The sequence below is a fragment of the Branchiostoma lanceolatum genome, chromosome 12, assembly GCF_035083965.1.
Source record: "Branchiostoma lanceolatum isolate klBraLanc5 chromosome 12, klBraLanc5.hap2, whole genome shotgun sequence".
Lineage (NCBI taxonomy): Eukaryota > Metazoa > Chordata > Leptocardii > Amphioxiformes > Branchiostomatidae > Branchiostoma > Branchiostoma lanceolatum.
In genome coordinates this window covers 15,645,988-15,666,685 of record NC_089733.1, presented here as the reverse complement: position 1 = coordinate 15,666,685, position 20,698 = coordinate 15,645,988, and the positions used below count along the sequence as shown (strand labels likewise).

At 38.0% G+C, this 20,698-nt stretch overlaps 1 protein-coding gene across 2 annotated transcripts in view; it reads left to right on the top strand.

Annotated features, from left to right (window-relative positions):
* The window catches only part of LOC136446610 (uncharacterized), a 102,630-nt gene that overhangs the window by 12,342 nt on the left and 69,590 nt on the right, over positions 1–20,698 (top strand). The gene's annotated exons all lie outside the window — the stretch shown is intronic.

The window sequence follows — 20,698 nt, the reverse complement described above, 5'->3', positions numbered from 1 at the left end:
CGCTCAATAGTGAGCAACTAACGTCTTTTAGGGAATGATGTAAATCCAGAACATATTTATACAAACTGGATTTACTATAATATCTTTCCAATGCCGTGATAGCTTTGGAATTATACAAGGTAACAGATATTTTCCAGCTTACGCTGTTTTTTATCGGGTGATTATATTAGACTGACAAAGCATTTTCGTGGAACACTGAGTTCCCACCAAATAACGTGTATCACTAAATTCTTCCACCTAAAGAGAGTTTATTAATGTGACGATGTCGGGATGTTGTCAGCCTCCATTCCTCACTCGTACATCTTAAGAATATGTAATCTGTGTTACAAAGGACGATATAATCAATAAAGGTTGTTATGCACATGAAAAATGCAGCGGGTTGTAATATGTTAGCCAGAGGCCAATGAATTTTGCTTGCAATTACGATCTTTTGCAATCAGTATTATATTCAGAGCTTAATTTATTCTCTTATAATCTAAATGTAATTTGGAACAGTGAAATATAATTTAGAGATAAATGATATACAGTAGTAGGGGTAAATTTTTCAATTTCCTTTAGACGTCAAACTTAAAACAGATGCAATTGTCAGATCATCTACTAGAAGCAGTATGGGGGCTGCTCAAAATATGAATTATCGTACTAAAGAATTAAAGCTAATGATTTTTCCTCCGAAACTCATAATTTTGTACATTTTGTGTTGCTTGTTGTACACTGATTCAGATCTGTAATGTTACAATGATTTAGAATTCAAATAGACATTAGTATCATACCATTCCATACTGCCAGGTGGTTGTGCATTAGTGTTGCACAAAGGGCTTTGCAAGGATAAACGAGGTAGTCCTGTAGATTTGGGACGTTTATGCTTTCTAAATGAGAAGTAGATCTCAGGTTGTGTTTTCTACGTGCCTACATAATGTTTGTACATTTGTAACTCTAGGGCTCTGATCATGTAGATAGCCATACATTTTTGGAGATAGGAGGCACACATAATTATTCCATTGCTAGGCCACACCAATTTTATTTCTTGGTTAAAGGAATTTCTAAAAAAAATGCTAGATTGGAAAATCAACATGAAAACAGAATCTCCAAGGAAAGTTTGTACTTTGGTACACACAGTTTCAGGGAGTGAAAAGGGTCAGGTGCAAGTTTTCACCCCAGCCTTCTGTTTTCATGATTTTGTTTTTGCTGAAATAAAAAAAAAAATCTGTTAACCATGCAAGATATTAAATTGGTAATTATTATATTGTTCTGTACATGGGAATGTGGTGTCGAATGGCCGAGTGTGTATAATATGCATTTGTATACGTCTAGCAGAAACAAGATCAAAAGGTCATGGGTTTCATTCCCGGCATTTCTGACTAGTCTAAGACGTTGAGTCCTCCGTCAATGTACTCTTCAAGACTTTCTTCACTTCACACAGGAGTAAATATGACTTTGGTTGGGGAGGTAAAATGCGCTTTAAGGAGACGGCCATGAAATTCCAATGCCGTGCCCGAGACACAGTCGATAACAACTCTCTACCCCTAAGGTCTCAAAAGGGCTACGGGAATACCTTGTTCTTAACCCTTTATTATACCTTTTACAAGAGAAAATCAGGCTCTGCTTGTACAGGCAAGGCCCTGTGGTCTTGACAACAGGTCTGTTCTGGTATGCATTCCAATAATTACCATAATTTGATTCCTGGCATTTAGATGTTGTGTCCTTGGGAAAGGCACTAGACTTTCCTCACTTCACACAGGAGTAAATATGACTTTGGTTGGGGAGGTATATATAAGGCAATGGAAGGAGAGGGATGGGTCCTGCCTTCCAATACTATGCCCTAGACATAGTGGATATATATCAGGCCACTGCTCCTACAGCCTCAAAAAGGCTATAGGACTACCCTTATTATTATTACATTTTACAAGAGAAAATCAGGCTCTGCTTGTACAGGCAAGGCCCTGTGGTCTTGACAACAGGTCTGTTCTGGTATGCATTCACATAATTACCATAATTACGTGATGATGACCGTATTCAAATGTACTTACAAATTGACTTCTGGAAGAGACTAGCTACTTTTGAATAGTGGGAAAACGACCAAATTGCAATATCTTGTGATAGAACAGAGCATTTCTAATTGCTTTTGGCATGCAGACCATTCACAATGATATCATACTGCTGTCATAGTGACTGAACATGACAGGCCGGCAAAGGAGGTTTACAATTTTACAGAACTTATGTCATAATGTTACTGTTTATCATTATACATTGTGCTTAGTCTATTTGTACAATCATTCAATTTATGCAGGTGCATACAGTTTTTTATTCAGTTTCTCCGACAATGATTATTGGCGTAATTTGGGCCATGTTTGTGACGAGGATGCGTTCTATTCCGGATACAATCAGGACATGTAATTCCTGTGGTCCAGATGTTCGCCATCGATAAGCTAATTGTACGATCAATACTAGAGACCTTCCTGATGACGAGACTGTCTCCCAACCCAATGCAATGAGTTTGAATCGTCCTCATTGTATTACAAACTTTTGGCCACAAAAAATTTAATTTGTTGGTTCTTGGGTTTTGAAAAAATAAAATAAAAGTTATGAAAACAAAGCCTCAGAACCGGGTACTTGCCTTGGTGGACACACATATATTGAGTGAATACAGTCATAGTTAAGTTTTCTTCTTTATCCTCTGCTTTCATGATGTCTGCTTGCTGCATTTTCACCTTGAAATGTCCAAAAAAGCAACAAATTAAATGGTGTGGCCTTATACCGCTACAGTTGGTACCCACCAAATAGAGTAAATCTGGAGTCAATTGTCTCAGAAGTCCAAAATAGATTTAGTTTAATGGAAGAATTTGATGTCATCTTGTAAGTATGTTCATTTAGCATTGACCCAGAGGTTTTTGAATCCTGAACTCCAATCTGTGAGGTTGCATGTCAACCTTCAGTGGTGCAAGTTTTAAATAAACATTGTCTTTGATTGTCAAATTCATTTTTCTCAGTTTAAGCCCACTAACACCAATTCGGTTTCCTAATTTCCGGATTTTAAGAAAAACAATACTAGATTGGAATATGAACATGAAGACAGAGTCTGAGGGGAAAGTCTTAGTACCTTGGTACACACAGTTACAGGGAGTGAACAGAGTGGTAGTTACCCATACTATACAATTACTATGTGGTTCCACGTTTACTGATGATAGCACGGCCATATTTGTAATGGTCCCACTAGTTGGTTCCTTGGCTATCTAAATTGCTATGGATCTTGTATGTATTGATTTTCAAAGCAGGTATAACTTAGCAATACTGTAATTCTTGATTTGTTAACTGTTACTTAATTTTAGTTGATTTAACTGTCACTAGTCAACAGCTAAAATTTCATCATCGCTAATATTTGATTACTAAATATTCAAGCCAGTAATGTTTGTTCCCTCTTGTTAAGTGCCATGATGTGACCTACATGTACTCCATTTTCCCCCAACTGCTATATTAAACTGATTTACAGTATGCATTCTTTTTCAATTCCAACATCCAATTTTTTTCAGTTTATGTGGCGATCTTTATCAGAATTAGTCAATTCATTTCCTTTTGCAACCTCTGATCAGTTGGGATGCTTACAGATGAGTCTAAATTTGTTCATTAAAATAGCATCACTGTTTTTTGTCATCTTGGGTTACAAAACGTTTAATTATTCATGGACATGCAGGAAAATGTCTCTTGACACAAAACAGCCTCGTTGATAGAGCGTACTGTGTACAGCAGTTTTGAAACATGCCATTCATTGGCAGGGCTAGAAATAGTGGGTGCATGTGCACCTGTGTGCACCCAAAATTGGAGCTGTGCACCTAGTTTTTGACTGTGGGTGCACTGGTGCACCTAGATATTTTGGTACTCTTTTGGGTAAAGGTTCTCTTGTACACTAGCATACAGAATATTCTTGAAATGTGAGTATCAGAAAAAGCCATATAACCTTTTGTTATACTTTATTTGATGTATTGCTTGGTTGACATTTTGAATCTGGAAAGAATTACAGATTAAAGTTGTAAGATACATGAAGGCAATAGCATCAAACTTATGTTTTGTTGACATTCAACTTTATTTCATGTGGTGCACCCAAAATTTTTTTCTGTGCACCTAATTTTTTGGGTTGGATGCACCAGTGCACCAATTTCCAAAAATGAATTTCAAGCCCTGCAGTGCAATTAGAATGTAGAATTACAGGATTTGAAAAATTACAAAACTGGTCTAGATAGTATCTGCAAATGACAGGTAATATATTGTACAATATGAAAGGATATTGAGTGTATAAATTCAAGGACAAACTGTAGATAGTACATTCTGTAATTTGAATGAAAGCAGTTACTGTAGTTTTCATCTTGTAGATGATGCTGATCCATCTGTGTTATTTTTGTTTTGCAAAGTACACTTGAACTCAAATGCAGGGAGCAACCCTTTGTCTAAAAATGAAGGGTTTCACCCCAGCCTTCTGTTTTCATGATTTTTTGTTGTTGCTAGAATAAAAAATAAAAATCTGTTAAGCAAGAAATTAAATTGGTGTGGCGTTATGGCCCCATTTTGCAGTGTAACTTAGTAAGGCTAGCTAACACAGTGATCAAAAGAGTAATGGGAGCAACAATAGGATGGCTACCAGGCTACTTATACTGATTATTTAATACATTCACAGAGCAATACCCAACAGTCATGGTTATAAAAGTGTATTTATCTGCATGTAGTATTGCTATTTTTTTCTAGTAAATTTGTTTTCAATTTGCTAAACAAGATTTACATATATGTATATACAACAGTTATGTAGAAGTCGGCAATATTCATATTCCTAAGATCACCCCTCCTCCCACGGAGCCACCAAATTTGGCCAAGAGATGGAGTTGCGTTATCCCTTGCACCACAGGAACATTCTTCAATATTCAAATGCTCCAAATTAAAGATTCAAAATGGTACTACTGCCGGTACTTGGAACAGTTTCAAAACCATGTCTTTCAATGGAATGTAAGGCAAATTTAAAGAAATTGATTGCAGGTAAAGTTTGTCTGGTGCAGTTTTTTTTTCAAAAGAGCATTTCTAGGCCTGCTTTTCTGCAAGCTAATCCCACCATTTTAGTACAATCTCATTATCAGCAAGTCAATCGATTATTATAAAGTTTGTGTGTCCGAATTATAGGAAGGGACATTCCTGAGGAACAGGAGGTCATCTTTCTGTCGTGTGTCTGTGTCAAATTGAATTCCTCCATCTAATTGGTTGACAGAAGCTGTAAATTGTAATAAGACTCTTTATCCATTATTTTCTGCCTTGACAAGATGCCATCATCCAAACGTAGTCCCTCAGTACTTGAGGTACCACATACCTGTCAGCTTCAAGTTGTTTAGTATATGTGGTCTTATGTGGTCTCCCACGGTTTCTGTTTCCATGATTCGGGTTCCACTGTAAGAGTTTGTTTACTACCTCATCCTTTTTTCTCCAGCAGTGACCCACAAAATGTAGTCTCCTTAGCCGTATTGTTTCAGTGACCTCAGTACAACAGTAATTTCCCCAGTTGTGGCCATTAGACTAAGGTTATGAACCACTCACACCGGGAAGAACCCCTTGCACGATATGATGAGTTTGGGTTGTAAAGAAAACTCTGGTACACCACAAAGTGCCCAGCACACCCTCAAATCTCGCATGCCTGATGACTACAGAATGGGTTCTTAGGGGAAGAACCCCTTGCACAAAATGATGAGTGTGGGTTGTAAGGAAAACTCTGGTACACCCCCAAAGTACCCTGTACACCCTCAAATCAGCCATGCCCGATGACTTCAGGATTGCTTCTAGGGTTATGAACCACTCACACTGGGAAGAGCCCCTCGCACAAAATGATGAGGGTGGGTTGTAAGGAAAACTCTGGTACACCCCAAAGTGCCCAGCACACCCTCAAATCACACATGCCTGATGACTACAGGATTGGTTCTTAGCCTGCTCAGGTTTGACAGATGATTGCGTGTGCAGGAAAAGTCGATACGATCTCTGCCATAGTTTGACGCTAGAGCCGGACCTGCATCGGATTTCAGACTGGAAAAAAAGGGAGAGCTTGGCCCAGAGCCAAGATAGGGGGCTGCTGTCAAAGGAGTCTGTTTGTGGTGCTGAAAGTTTGGCTGTGAGAGAATTCAAAGGTTAGGGGGTGCCCAGTAGGGGCTGTGTTAGGGAAAGATCCCTGACATTGCAATTTGGAGTCCTTTGAACAGTCATGAATGTATATAACGACAATTCAAGATTTATTTCAGGACGTTTCAAGTGACATCCATCTCTCTTCTTCAGCGTCACTATAATGAACTGACAGAAGGAATCAACACAAATGAAGTCATGATTGTAATGATCTGCCCTTTTTTGGCTCAAAGATACCATAACATATCAAGACTTGTCATTTCATCAGACTTTATTTTCATTTTCAGTGGCCAAATCTATGCTGACTTCAAAATAATATGTAGCCTTAACTGCACAAAGTAATAACAAAGGTTTAAGAAATAAAAAATTGATGCACTTTATTTCTCTTTTTTTAATATGATATTAAATGTAAGTATTGCAAACACATAGAGTTATGTTTGATCATCCCTGTATTATGTGTGTATGAGGTTTCCGAAAAAAGAAAAGATCCCAAGAAAGTTAGATTCTACACTTTTTGTATCATCAGTAGTCTTCTTGTACCTTTAGTTTGATTTCTATTCCCAATATGTGGAACACACCTCTCTGCAGTTTGCTATCACCACAGCCTCAATAGTTATATCATATGTAGGTATTGCAAACACACTGAGCTATGTTTAAACACCATATATGACTTCCAAAAAGAAAAGATCCAAAGAAAGTTAGAAACTACACTTCTTGTATATCAGTAGTCTTTTTGTTTGATTTCTATTCTGGACAAAACACATGTCTCTGCAGTTTGCTCTCACCACATCTTCAGTAGTCATATCAAATGTAGGTATTGCAAACACATTGAGCTATTTAGCTAAGACACCATATATGACTTCCAAAAAGAAAAGATCCAAAGAAAGTTAGAAACTACACTTCTTGTATCATCAGTAGCCTTTTTGTTTGATTTATATTCTGGACATGCAAAACACATCTCTCTGCAGTTTGCCCTCACAACATCTTTAGAAGTCATATCAAATGTAGGTACACATTGAGCTATGTTTAATCACCATATATGACTTCATAACAATGTATATAAATAACAAAAGATCCAAAGAAAGTTAAATTTCACACTTCTTGTGTCACTAGTAGTCTTCCTGTTACTTTAGTTTGATTTCTATTCCCGACACGCGGAACAAATCTCTCTGCAGTTTGCTCTCACCACAGCCTCAGTAGTCATATTAAATGTAGGTATTGCAAACACACTGAGCTATGTTTGAACACCATATATGACTTCCAAAAAGAAAAGATCCAAAGAGAGTTAGAAACTACACTTCTTGTATCATCAGTAGTCTTCTTGTTACTTTAGTTTGATTTCTATTCCCGACACGTGGAACACATCTCTCAGTAGTTTGCTCTCACCACAGCCTCAGCCGCCCTAGATGTGCGGGTGGTCCAATCTGCCGTGCCCTTTGGCACCCAATGACACTTAAGTGGGCAATAACAAGAACGAGGGTCTAACAAGACAGTTATGAAGGCCAGATACCATCAAGATTGCATCTGATGATAACTGCTGTGCCGTAAGAACGTTGCGATGCAAGCGGGGTGACTGACTCCCGGGCATCTCTGCGTAACAGGCCGTGGCACCTGGCACTGTTAAATGCATACAGATGTAGCCGATAGTCAAAGGGGAATTCCTCAGACAAACTTGGTCAATATGCACTCATTTCCAAATGTTTCAGTGACATTTACAAACTTTTATTGGTAAGGAAGGATCACCATGCGGGCTATAGTCGTTCGAGAATGAAGTGTGGGTTACGTTTTGTGGAGTGCGGCCATTTTAAAACATCTGTGGGGTGTTTATGTGGTTGTTTGCGTGATATAGAAGTTGTGAATGGGCTATGAGTGGTCTGCAAATGATGTCGAGTCCATTTTGGAAGGCCTGAAGATGGTATTTGCACCTTGGCAAGCTTCCAAATGCACCTCTATTGACCGTGGCAATTGTAAAACTTTGATGGAGCACTTAGAAGAGAAATAACAAGGCAACACAAAGCGCTGCTTTCACATTGTCATAGCTATGACCTGTACAGATTTATACACTAAAAGGTTTGGGCAATGGTTCTTCTAGTAAAAAATTGCAACTGAGAGCATTGGGAGGGAGCGTAGCAACCAATTTAATTAAGCAGGAGGATGGTGTGGATGGTTCCCCTTTCCAGTGTGGAGTTTTTAAATAATTCAAGATTAATATGCAGCATTCTAAGGCTTCTTGAGGGGGGGGGGTTAATGTCAGACAGGTCACAGTTGAAGACTGGCCACATGTGACTTAGTAGCATCCCTCGTCAGTCAGAATTTTACGCTTGTCACAGAATCTGCTCCCCTGGGTATGGGGACATGGCTGAAGTATGATGGTGCTTTGCCCCTCTTTCCCTCTAAAGAAAAACCCTGGGTCAGGTTATCCAATGACATGCACGGCCATATTTACGGAAAGCCACCCCTGAAGCAGCTCGTCCAAAGCTTTTACGCTCAGCTTGACCAGACCATTATACACACCGGCAACTGCATTCAGATTTGGAGAGGAAGGCCTAGATTTTGACCTTTCATCCACCAAGCATACCACTCTAAAACAGCATATCATCCAGAATAATGTTCCTGTGTCCCTTATTTATCGTTCCCTTTTCCAGGAACAATCAGATATATTTCCAAAAGCCCAGGCAGTCGATTTCTCAGCATGTTGCCATCAAAGGGAAGTAACGATATGGAACAGATTATTCAGAATAGCTTTGAACAGCAGGTCATTAAAATGCAAACGGTGACCTGTCCCTGCAATCCTGTAACAGGAGACCATTTATCAAATACCCTATGGAGAGATCCATTCTGTAAAAGAAGCTTGACAACCACTTCTGAAAGACCATGCTTTCAAAAATGCTCTCTGGTCTAGGTTCAATAGAATATTCCTGTACGGAAAGAATGTTTCAAAAGTAGCATTGTTCTTTGTACTTGTTCAGTTGAGAATGTTGTCTTTTACGTTTCATTACTTTGGAATGATACATTGACTTTACAACTCGATAGAATAGACACTTTGGGAAATGTGAATGAGCAATTTATCTGCTTATGTTTGAATTTTGGCTTCTAATACAAATTTTATGTGTGAAGTGGTTCACAGCAGAAAGAAAGTTGAATCATATTTCTATTCTATTAAATGTAATTGGAAAGCTATTTGTGACTTGTGAATTTTTAATGCAGGATTTTGCTTTATACCAATTTCTCTTGTGTTTAAGGGTTAATAATGTTGCACAGACTATCTAGCCGCTTTGATTTTAGTATTTCCTTGTGAAGAATGTAGTATTTTATTAACCAGAAGAGGTATTGCATCATTTACAAATCAAACACTACTCAGTCATTTGTTCCAGCATTAACAAGAATCAGTAACAAATCATTTACACTGCAGATATGTCATAATTGGATTTAAAACCTAAATTTAGAGTCATTTAGAGGACCTAACGTTTTTTTTTTATATCTGGCTCAGTGAATTAGATGTAAACTAATGGTCGTACCCCGGATATATATCGTCAATGTAGTCATAGCAACAAATGAGTTGGTACGCATGATATACAGCATATCATAAAGATGTAACCTAGAGGCCATCCATAATCTAAAAATGGCCACAGAATGTAGACAGAGCTATATGTCACTGCCATTTGCAATGTTATATTGCTGAATTATAGTACCTATACCTAGCCCTGGTGCTGAATTACAGGTGGTGGTAAGGCCTAGGAAATGATGTTGTGTCACTGTAATTCTTGTTTCTTTTACTGTAGCTTTATGTTCACGGTTTTCACGGTCACCGCTGTAGCATGAACTTATCATCACCGTGAAAAACCTGTTGTTATTATTCATGGTTCCTTCACACAACTGTTCTGTAAATCACGTGCCGCCACTGTGAAGTTAAAGTTCAGTGAAAATGTCCATTTTCCTTACACCTAAATTTTGCTACCGTGAAGATAAAGTAAATTACAGTATTGGTTTCCCAACCGACCTTAGCAAAATCATGCTGACAGTAGCCTTTTTTGACGACCGCTGGCAAGGACATACTTTTACATTTCGATATCTCTTAGATGCATGCTAAACCAATAGAATTGTGTTTCACATAAAAATCACGCTAGAGATCTACCTACAAGTAGCTTACATGGATTTCCAACCAACTCGTTTTCAAAGCACACTATAGTACTGATGCCGCCATGATTTGGTACCTTCCAGTTATAAACGGCACCTAAGAGGTGGATAAAAATTGAAAGCCTCGCCCCAACAGTCCTTAAGCAGTGCGTTACACTTAATCTTAAGGTACAGTTGAGCAGAACAGAAGATTACATGCTGTCTAGCTGGTAACATGCAGTAAAGTACTACATGCTATCAAAGCATAGTATATGTACATTGTACATGTAATCTTCATGCAGTGTTTATCATTATGATAGCACTTTAATGGTTGCTTCAGATAGAGTCAGTTGTGCCAATAGTAAAAGCCATTTAAAAATAGATGGCAGTTTTTACAACATTGGGGCCTCAAGCACCAAAGGTGTGCTCACATACAGTCAAACCTGTCTATAGTTATTGCTCAACAGATGTGAAAATGGTCTCATTAGACATGTAGCCATGTTATGGACAGGGTTCATATAATGCTTTGGGCAAAATAAACTAAAGGGGTCACCAAAGGTGCCACAATGACCAGGTGGTTGCTATGCAGAGATAGTTATTTATATATAAATATATATACAGGTTTGAATGTTTAGTTTGTTTGAACCTTTGTTTATTCAGGAGAAGCTCAAATCGACTTGTAGGCTGCTTTCATTGAGGTCATGAGGGAAGATGTAAGGGTAAAACAAAATATAACAAAGATATAGATTACATCATTAATTTCAATTAAAAAGTTCTAATAAATCTATAAACATATATCATTACACATGCTGTATGCCATTTACTTGTATTCAGTTCGCGTCGACATAATTTCTCTCTCGCCAACAGCACGAATCGAAATGCTGATCGTGAGTCTTATAATCCGATATCAGTCTGGCGTATCCACCCCTTGCAGCCGATGAGAATTTATCGTGTTCCCGCGCCACCCAATAAACGGCTCTGGCAAAATGAGAGCTGTTACAGATGGACTTCCCCTCACTCCTGATGGAAGTGGTAAATCTTAATGCCGGCAGCATTGAAGGATCAGCAATTTGATTGTTGTACAACATTACTTTAGTGAATCTTGATTATGTTAAACAACATCAGGTCATCTGTATCAGCTGGGACTGAGTGAGTGTAATAGGAATGAATGTGAGCTGTGTTGCAAACAGGGCTTCGTGGGAGGAAAGTGTTTTCAGCAATGATTGTGGTGTAGATATATCTTATAACTGTGCTGCAAGCTCTATCACTATCTATACAGTATGAAGATTAATATGTTTCCAGATGGTACCATTTTTTTCGTTTCCATTTTGTATCGGGCTCAATTGTGAAAGAGACACATTTCAGGAACATTTTATGAATTTGTGTTCAATATCCTGGCCATATGATATGCAGATAATACGTGTATAGGTCAAACTGCATGCATTTTTCACGTTTTAATCTTAGATTTTATTTGCATGTGCAAATCAGCAGTTACTATTCCTCCATTTTCCCCCGTCTCCTGAAAAATTTATTGAATAGCAGTTATTCTACTGTGGTACAAAGTCCTGAGCCTGGTATCTATAGCTAGAAATAATTCACATGCTAAAGAAAAATACCAGTACAAGTACTACAAGAAATACCTTTGGAAATACTAGAAATTTTAAAGAATTCTAATCTGATTTGAGTGACTTTTGCTCGAACGTTTTTTTGTTGCTTCTGTTAGAAAAGGATACACGTGACACTATTCAAAATTTAGAAAACAGCTATAGATAAATATACATTCAGTATCTGTACCCTACTTCAGATTTAACATAAAAACATCAGTTTTTCAAAATTATGATTTAAACAATTTTAAGACCATGCACAGTTCCCATTGAAAGGCAGCCAATGTGACTCATATGTCAAACTAAAAGGCAGAAAGGTTGTATTGAAGAATATGATGTATTTTAAGCACAACGGCATCGTGCATAATGGCTGACCTTCAACATCCTTGACTTTACCACAACGGGAGAGCCATGAAATGTCTCCTCAAATAACAGTGCCCTACATCAGCTTTTATGATGTGCTGTCTCTTTCAGTATTACTGTCAAAACGTATACCCGTCTTCTTATGGGCAGAGAATTTTTTTTCCTTTCATTCTAGGCAACAGTAATTTAATGTATTGGTTCACATACTTGAAAAATATATTGCTATGTGATATTAACATGAAAACAGACTCTTAGAGGAAAGTCTGTATCTTGCTACACACAGTTTCAAGGAATCAGATGCCACTTTTCTTTTGCACTCTTTGTTTTCATATTATCCTTTGTTTAAAATTTTACATAAAAGTGTCTGAGAACCAAGGAGCTATATTGTTGCAGCTTTTTCTCATGCAAGCTATCAGCAGCAATGGCTGTGCTGATGCACTGATGACATATTGTAATGGTAGTTTTGGGATCTGATAACAAGCCCCACAATAGCCAAAGCCATGGATGTTGTACTGGAACACACTCTGTAACATCTTGCAACTCAGCTGCCCATCTCCTTGACTCATCATCATCATCATTTGGGGCAGCTCCCATGTCTCCCATTATGTTATTTTTACTTTAAGACCTTGACCTTTAAGCCAACATCTGTGGCCATTTAGTCAGTGTAGCACTTAGTCTGAGAGGAGTAATAATATATAACTGTGCATTGGCCTCTAAACTTGCAGTTCTGTATCTGTATATCCAGTAAAGCAGCTCACCTGTCTCCCATTATGTTTTTTTCTACTTTAAGGCCTTGACCTTTGAGCCGACATTTGTGGCCATTTAGTCAATGTAGCACTTAGTCTGAGAGGAGTATATGTTACCGTGTATTGGCCTCTAAACTTGCAGTTCTGTATCTGTATCTGTATAGCCAGTAAAGCAGCATAACACACCAGCTTCACTGGAACCACTTTACTTGCCAGGTCTCATGTGTTCCTGTAGAAGTGTCCAGGAATTCTAGATTGTGCAGTATTGTCCATAAAGTTCTTCCTCTGCAAGATGATGTTGCGCTGAAATCTGACCAGCACTTTTGAATTTGCATGTACATTTTATAAATTTGACAAGTACTTGTACTTTGCAGCTGGTGTAAGAAAAATTATCTCTAACCTAGGAGAGTGACTTTTTGTGCTCAAAGTAGATCGCAAATTATGCCCCTGTACTGTATTACCTTCGAACTGCTGGTAAGGATACTAACCCTCAGCCTTCTAAGGAAACCGCTTGGCACAAAATTGGTTATTGGGTTAGGCAGAAGAGAGAAGGTTGAAATCAACCCTCTGTGGGTTGGACTTGACAGAAATGAGAAACAGACGTTTAAATTTACACTTTCCAACTCTGTCAACTTGATAGAAATGTAGATGCCAGTTTCACTTTACTTCCTCAACTGATCATAACTTAAGTTGTCCATTCCAAGAAACACCATGTAAGTTTTTTGAAAGCTGCAGATTAGATTTGAAGTGCTTCTGTTATCTTGTCTGAGACATGCTACTGTAATTCTTGTTTCTTTCACTGTAACTTTATGTTCACTGTTTTCACGGCCGCCTCTGTACCATGAACTTATCATCACCGTGAAAAAAATCTGTTGTTATTATTTATGATTCCTTCACATATCCATTCTGTAAATAACTTGCCGCCACCGTGAAGTTAAAGTTCAGTGAAAATGTCTATTTTCCTTACACCGTGAAATTTCACTACCGTGAAGATAAAGTGAATTACAGTATCTTATTGCCTGAACTTCAGACAGGTTGATGGATGAGTTGTCAGAGTGAATTCAGCCGTCCACAGGAATCCTCCCACCTTTGACACCCAGTAATCTTACAGTTGCAGTTATGTGCAATAAGATGAATGTAATGTGAACCACACCTCGGTTCTCTGACTTTTTTAGGCCACACCATTTTAATTTCTTGGTTAACGGAATTTAAAAACAAAATGCTAGATTGGAAAATCAACAGGAAAACAGAATCTCAGAGGAAAGTTTGTACTTTGGTGCACACAATTTCAGGGAGTGAACAGGGTCAGGTGCAAATTTTCACGATTTTTTTGTGCTGAATTTTTTTAAAAAATCCGTTAACCAAGATATTAAATTGGTGTGGCCTTATGTAACATCCGAGTAAGACGACAATCATGAGAACTGTGGGCTGGGAGAAAAACTAGCATCTGATCAGGACTCTGATCACTCCCTGAAACTGTGCATGCTAGGGTACTGACTTTTGCCTCAGACTTTGTTTCCATTTTCATATTCGAATTTGCAAGCATCATGCTTCACCTCAATCGAGGATGACTGCTTTACCTTTTTTACCCAGTAGACATGTAATATCTAACTTTTTTCCAGGTAAGTATCATATTCAAATTTTTTACATGATTTTTATAGCTGTTATATATAGAAGGACCCCTACCATTTTTTATGCCTGCTGTGGTGGGTTCTTTAATATTTTCAAGGTTAGTGAGTTTCTTGTAGCATCTTATTGCCTTGAAGAATGGAAAAAAAGCCACAAATAATACATTGAACAGAAGTTCATTGCAAAACTATTCCTGAATATCACAAAATACCCTAGACCACTAGGTAAATGTGCCAAATGTGCACAGTCAATATGCAAATGTGTTCAATTTTTTTTCATTACGAACATACGAAATTTGACTACCAATCTCTCCCTTGGACATTTTGGAAACATTCCTATCCATCTATTACAGACCCCAAGTACTAAGCACCTGGTAATAGTTGCAGTAATCAGTAGTTAATACAGGCTGATATCAACAGGCCTGACCTCTCAGCTACTGTCCAGGGTGCTGGAATCACAGCTGCTATTATCTCTTCTGCACTTAACCGTTCCTCATCATCTTGTCGTGAGAGTGTCACGGATGAACATCACCCTCCTCCTCCAGTCCTCCCTGTCCTCCATTGCTCTTGGCAGTTCTTCTAAATTGCTGCCTGCATCCTCACACCGTTCCTAACAGCTGAAATTGATTAGAATTTCGTCTAGTCTGATACCAACAGGCTTCACCACTTAGCAGAGATGTCCAGGGTACTAAAATCCTGGCTGTTATTATAGCCCATTAGTTCTCATACACTTATCACCAATGCTTCTCTAGATCACTTCTTTCCCCCTCTAGCTGCAATGTCTTTGATGTTAAGTGCTAAGGATTTGCAGGCATTTGCTGGTCTACATGGTGAGGTCATCAATGGTTATGTTAGCTCTGTTCTGCTGCTACTAAAAGATAAGGCCTAACTCGAAAAACAAAATGGAAACAAAGCCTGAGGACCAGGCCTTGGTGCACTCAGTCTTTTTGGAACAAATACAGTCATATTCAATTTTTTCCGTACCCTTTGCTTTTATGATTTCTACTTGCTATATTTTTGAGTTGAAATGTCTGAGAATGATAATAATAATATGAACTTTATTAGCAAAATTGCAGACGTACACAGTAAATTACATACATGTAATAATGAAGATAACCATTTGCCAGTGTAACATGTTATCCTAAAGCCATTGATAAACTCTGTCCAAACAGAAGAAAGACAGCATGATCTAAAGCAGATCTGCCCATATTTTGATTGTCCATTTTGAGACGGGCGTCTGCATGTACCAGCCTTCTGTAGGATTATAGGCTGTCTGTGTCTTTGTGATGAGCACTTGACATGGGTTTTCTGCATTGCGTGACTTTAGATAGTGGGTAAGGCTAAACCAATGTAATTTAATGTAATCCGGCCGACGGACGCGGAATTCTAACGAACTGGACACACCTATCTGCCGCAGGAAGCGCCACAAAATCTCTGCTATCCCCTTTATGACTGAACTGTTAAACAAATATGAATGAACACTGTTCTCCGCAATGTCTTTCCCCTAATACCAGAATGAATAGATGACTACCGATATATATACTGTAACTAGTGAAGTCAATGTGATTTCGTCAAATCTAGCGCTTATTCTGATTTTAAGTTGCTGAGAAGTTTTGAATATTCACTTATAAGCAATGTGTTAGAAATACTAGTGCTCAATGCTGTACATTTGTAGATACCATTTTAATTCAGACTCTATCATCTAGAGTCTGTGAGCGTGGTATGTCGAATAAAGATTTCAAAGATTTCAAAGATTTGATGATTCTTGGACATTTTTATGTAAAATTTTAAGCAAGATCACATCATGAAAACAGAGGGCTGGGAAGAAAACTGGTATCTGACTCTGTTCACTCCCTGAAACTGTGTGTACAGACTTTCCCTCAGACTCTGCTTTCATGTTGGTATTCCAAACTAGGACTGATTTTTTAAAAAATCTAAGGCCACACCATTTTAATTTCTTGGTTAACTGAATTTAAAAAAATGCTAGATTGGAAATTCAACAGAAAAATAGAATCTCAGAGGAAAGTTTGTACCTTGGTGCACACAATTTCAGGGAGTGAACAGGGTCAGGTGCAAGTTTTCACACCAGCCTTCTGTTTTCATGATTTTTTTTGTGTGCTAAAATAAAAAAAAAGATCTGTTGATCAAGAAATTAAATTGGTGTGGCCCAAGAAGCAAGAAATTAGATTGGTGGGGCCCAATCCTGATAATTTGCAAGTAAGCTCAATCTAGCATTGCTGCTTAGTGCAAAGCCCTATTGAATCGAAGCAAACTATCATCATAGACTAGATGAAATGCATGTAGTTTTTGAACTGACATCTATTGATTTTATAGCACCGCCCAACATGTGCATGATAATTTGTTTTCGATCACACACAAAATCTTACAGCATGAATGACTAAAATTGAATTTATTCTGATTTGATTTTTAAGCAGATCAGTCACATCAAACAAAGTTTATTATTTCCCATGAAATGTGAGTCAAAGTAAAAATAGTGTTTTAGAATGAAAACGAACAAGATTCTAAAGATTCAAAATCATTTTGGTCATGGTCTCTCTTTCAGTTAATGTCTAAAAAGCAAGATCTTTCAAGACATAAGCCTGGAATTGTGGAAAGAAAGGTCATACTGAGTTCACTAATGGGAGTTTAAAACATGCATCAGTGTGATAAAGATTGTTTCATTTTTCAAAGCTATTGTAAGCACTAAACATCCCACAAAGGCACAGCATTCCCTAAGGCTTTTCCAATTCTGTTTATAATCTAGGTCATGCATTATGTACAGTTGGCACTCATATTTTATCCTTTACCCTGTAGAAATTCATTAACTAACTGTGATTTTGATATGAGTTATAAAGAATGACTATCGGAGAATATCTGGCAGGGTGTGAAAATTGCTTGTACCACCAAAGACATTTCTGAAATTGATTGACATACTTTAAAAAGAAACCAATAGCAGGAACAGGTACAGAAATTTCCAGGGGATGTACATATGTAAAAATAGATGCATCATATATCATACAGATGAAATATTGTCTGAAAGTGTTACTATGAATAGACCAAAGAAATGTATAGTGCGACAGATATTTTTTAGTATCAATGGTTTTGTTTTAATATCAAGGGTTTTGGGCAAACCTTTTCTTGTTCTTTTGTTTCAAAGGTTCTTTTTATGCACACTTTACCATGATTGTTCATAGCCCTTTCCTTAGTATTCAGTTGAAGTGTGAATTGGCCCACCTGAGCCAATATAACACTTCGGTAGCTATACTTTATCATTCTTCATTTTACCAGCTTACTACCCTGGGCCATATTACTTAGACATAACTACTAAATCTATTTTATAAGTGTTATAATTCTTCTTTTTATAAAGCTACTGTTGGGAATCTTGTATGATGCAAGAGTTATAATTCTTATTCTTATGAGACTGTTTAGGAATGTTGTATAATATGTCTTGAGTGATATAATTCTTATTCTTATAAGGCTACTGCTACATTTTGCTGCTACATGTAGGAAAGTTGTAAATGCAAGAAAATGCTGACTTGACTATACAGCCTTGCTTCCTAGATTTATAAATACTTAGGCCCCCTATAAAGGGGCCCAGCGTTAGTGCATTGGAGGAAACAGCAACACCCACAGGAAACCAGCAATGTTTGGAGGGGTCAATCGTAATGACACCCCTCTCAAAACCAATCAACACTAATTCAATCTTATTCCTTACGGAGAGAAATCATCATAGTCTACAGATAGAAAAGGCAGGCTAGCATACTGTGAGGTGACAATACTGCAGTCACGTCCCTTTAGTACTCTATTTTGTAAGTAACTAGAACTTATTTGTTGTTGTTGTAATATTTTGGACAGTTTCGGTTTTAAAAGAGCAACGTCTACCCTAAACATACATTTCATTTATTTATTTATTTTGATTTACCACATTTGTGGAAGGAACGACATAACAGGTGACTATCACCTTTTCAAGATGTCAACCCGGACCAGACTGTAAGGTTTGGACCATCGCACACCGGAGCATGCCCCTACTCTTTTTCAAAAGGTGTGGTGGGTTCTTTAACGTGCGCGGGGTGTGGCTCTCCCCAAACACGGGACCTCCATTTAACGTCCTATCCGAGGGACAACGTCTACCCTTAACATACATTGTAGTAGCACCAAACTAAAAGATGATGAATTTTAAAGTGATCTACCAAGGAGGTTATATAGTCTGTATAAGCTCCCTGGATCTACTAATACAGCTTGATTCAAGAAGAATATATGCATTCTACAACAACAAGGACAATAGTCAACGAGGCCTTTTTAGGACGGGTAATAAATACACTGAGTGTAGGTGGCAAAGGTAATCTATAACATGGGCAATAACCGATAAAAATAATTAGTTGCTCCTTTCATAATTTGGTATCACTTCAGAAATTGCCATAAAATGGTAGCATTATGAGAGTAGAGTTTATATCCATATTTTCTGTCCTCTGGAAAATCATTTTTGAAAACATGCCCTCTTAATGAAGAACTTATGCCAGTAAGCCTATGCTGAGATGTTTTTTTCTAGTTCATGTTTCGATATACAGTGTTGAATTACAGCTATTGTATATAGCATGTCTAATTGTAAATTGATGAAGCATATGAAATGTCAAGGATACAGTGTGCACATACACAGCATGTTCATATCCAGCATGTTAAAATTAAATTGTGTGATCCAAATATCACTGAAAATTTATTGTGATTCTTTATCTGCTTCATTTGCGGTCTTCATTCAACCTTGTCCACTGTGAAATTAACATCATGAAAAACCCCATGTCCTGCTACAAGAAACAGCCTGAAGTTTATCAAATGAAAGCTCCGCCTAATGCGGGGCATTCACGCATCTTGCCCAGGCAATCCGCACAGCCCCGATGGTTGATGAAAATCTCGGAATTCAATTTTGAAGATGCAGCAGAATAAGAGCCCTGGAAATTGCTTTATTAAAGGATATCACCCACAGGACTTTGTTCTGACACCGCTGCATTCTTCACCCTGCACAATATTGCAGAATGATAAAGTTCACGAGGAAGAGAGCTGGTAAAATGCTTTATTATCTAAATGACAGGGAGTTGGAAGTTTGCCCAGAAGGGGCCAAGGAGATTAGTGCCAGTTCAACAGTGCCTCTTTCAAGAACTACATTGTTGTATTTCTTTTTAAAAATGAAGGATGACCATTGAAACTGATAGTAACAAATAAGCTTTCTCTGCAACTCTGCTCACATTAATATTGTTGAACCAAAAAAGTCAGCGTATTTCACAAAATTAGATACTTTTGTTTCTGCCTTTTTAAGAAATCATATCAGATCCTGTTCACCCCCCCTTTTTCTCAGACTACACCAATTTGACTTGTAAAAAAACTGTCGCTGAACTGCAAGATCAACATGAAAGTGGCCTCAATACTAAGTTTTAAAAATGCTGTTGTGTAGTTCCAAAAGAGTGATTGATATTTGAATACTTAAGATACAGGGGTATTGTAAGCAGAGGAATTGTTTGTTTGTTTGCATACCTGGTAAACCGCCTCAAGGCGTAACACACCAGGTTTGTACTGAAGAGTACAAGCTGCATATCTGGACAGATTTATATGATTCACTCACACCGGGAAGGACCCCTACTTTTTTCGATAAGTGTGGTGGGTTCTTTTACGTGCTCGAGGTGTGGCTCTCTTCAAACATGGGACCTCCATTCAACGTCCTATCCGAGGGACGTCCCTAACCAAAGCTAAGTACTCATTTTCACATGAGTAAAGTGAGGAAAGTCGTGTAAAGTGCCTTTCCCAAGATATGTTGGCCGCCAAGCTTCTCAGAGCCTGAACAGTAGAACTGCTGGTGACGTGTGACTAAGTCAGGCTAGCATTCGATCCTGTTATCCCCAAACAGACGCATTCAAGCATCACAATCAATAGAAAGGGAATGATCTATTATTAATTGTTGGTTGCTGAGCTGTTGCGCAGCTGTCAATAGCACAATGTAGCCGTCCCCTTTGGGTACCAAACATCGAACTCCATATTGATTCAAGTCATGACAGAGAGGGTGATTCCTGTCAGTACCTTAACACGCAACGGCACACATCTTTGCTTCTCT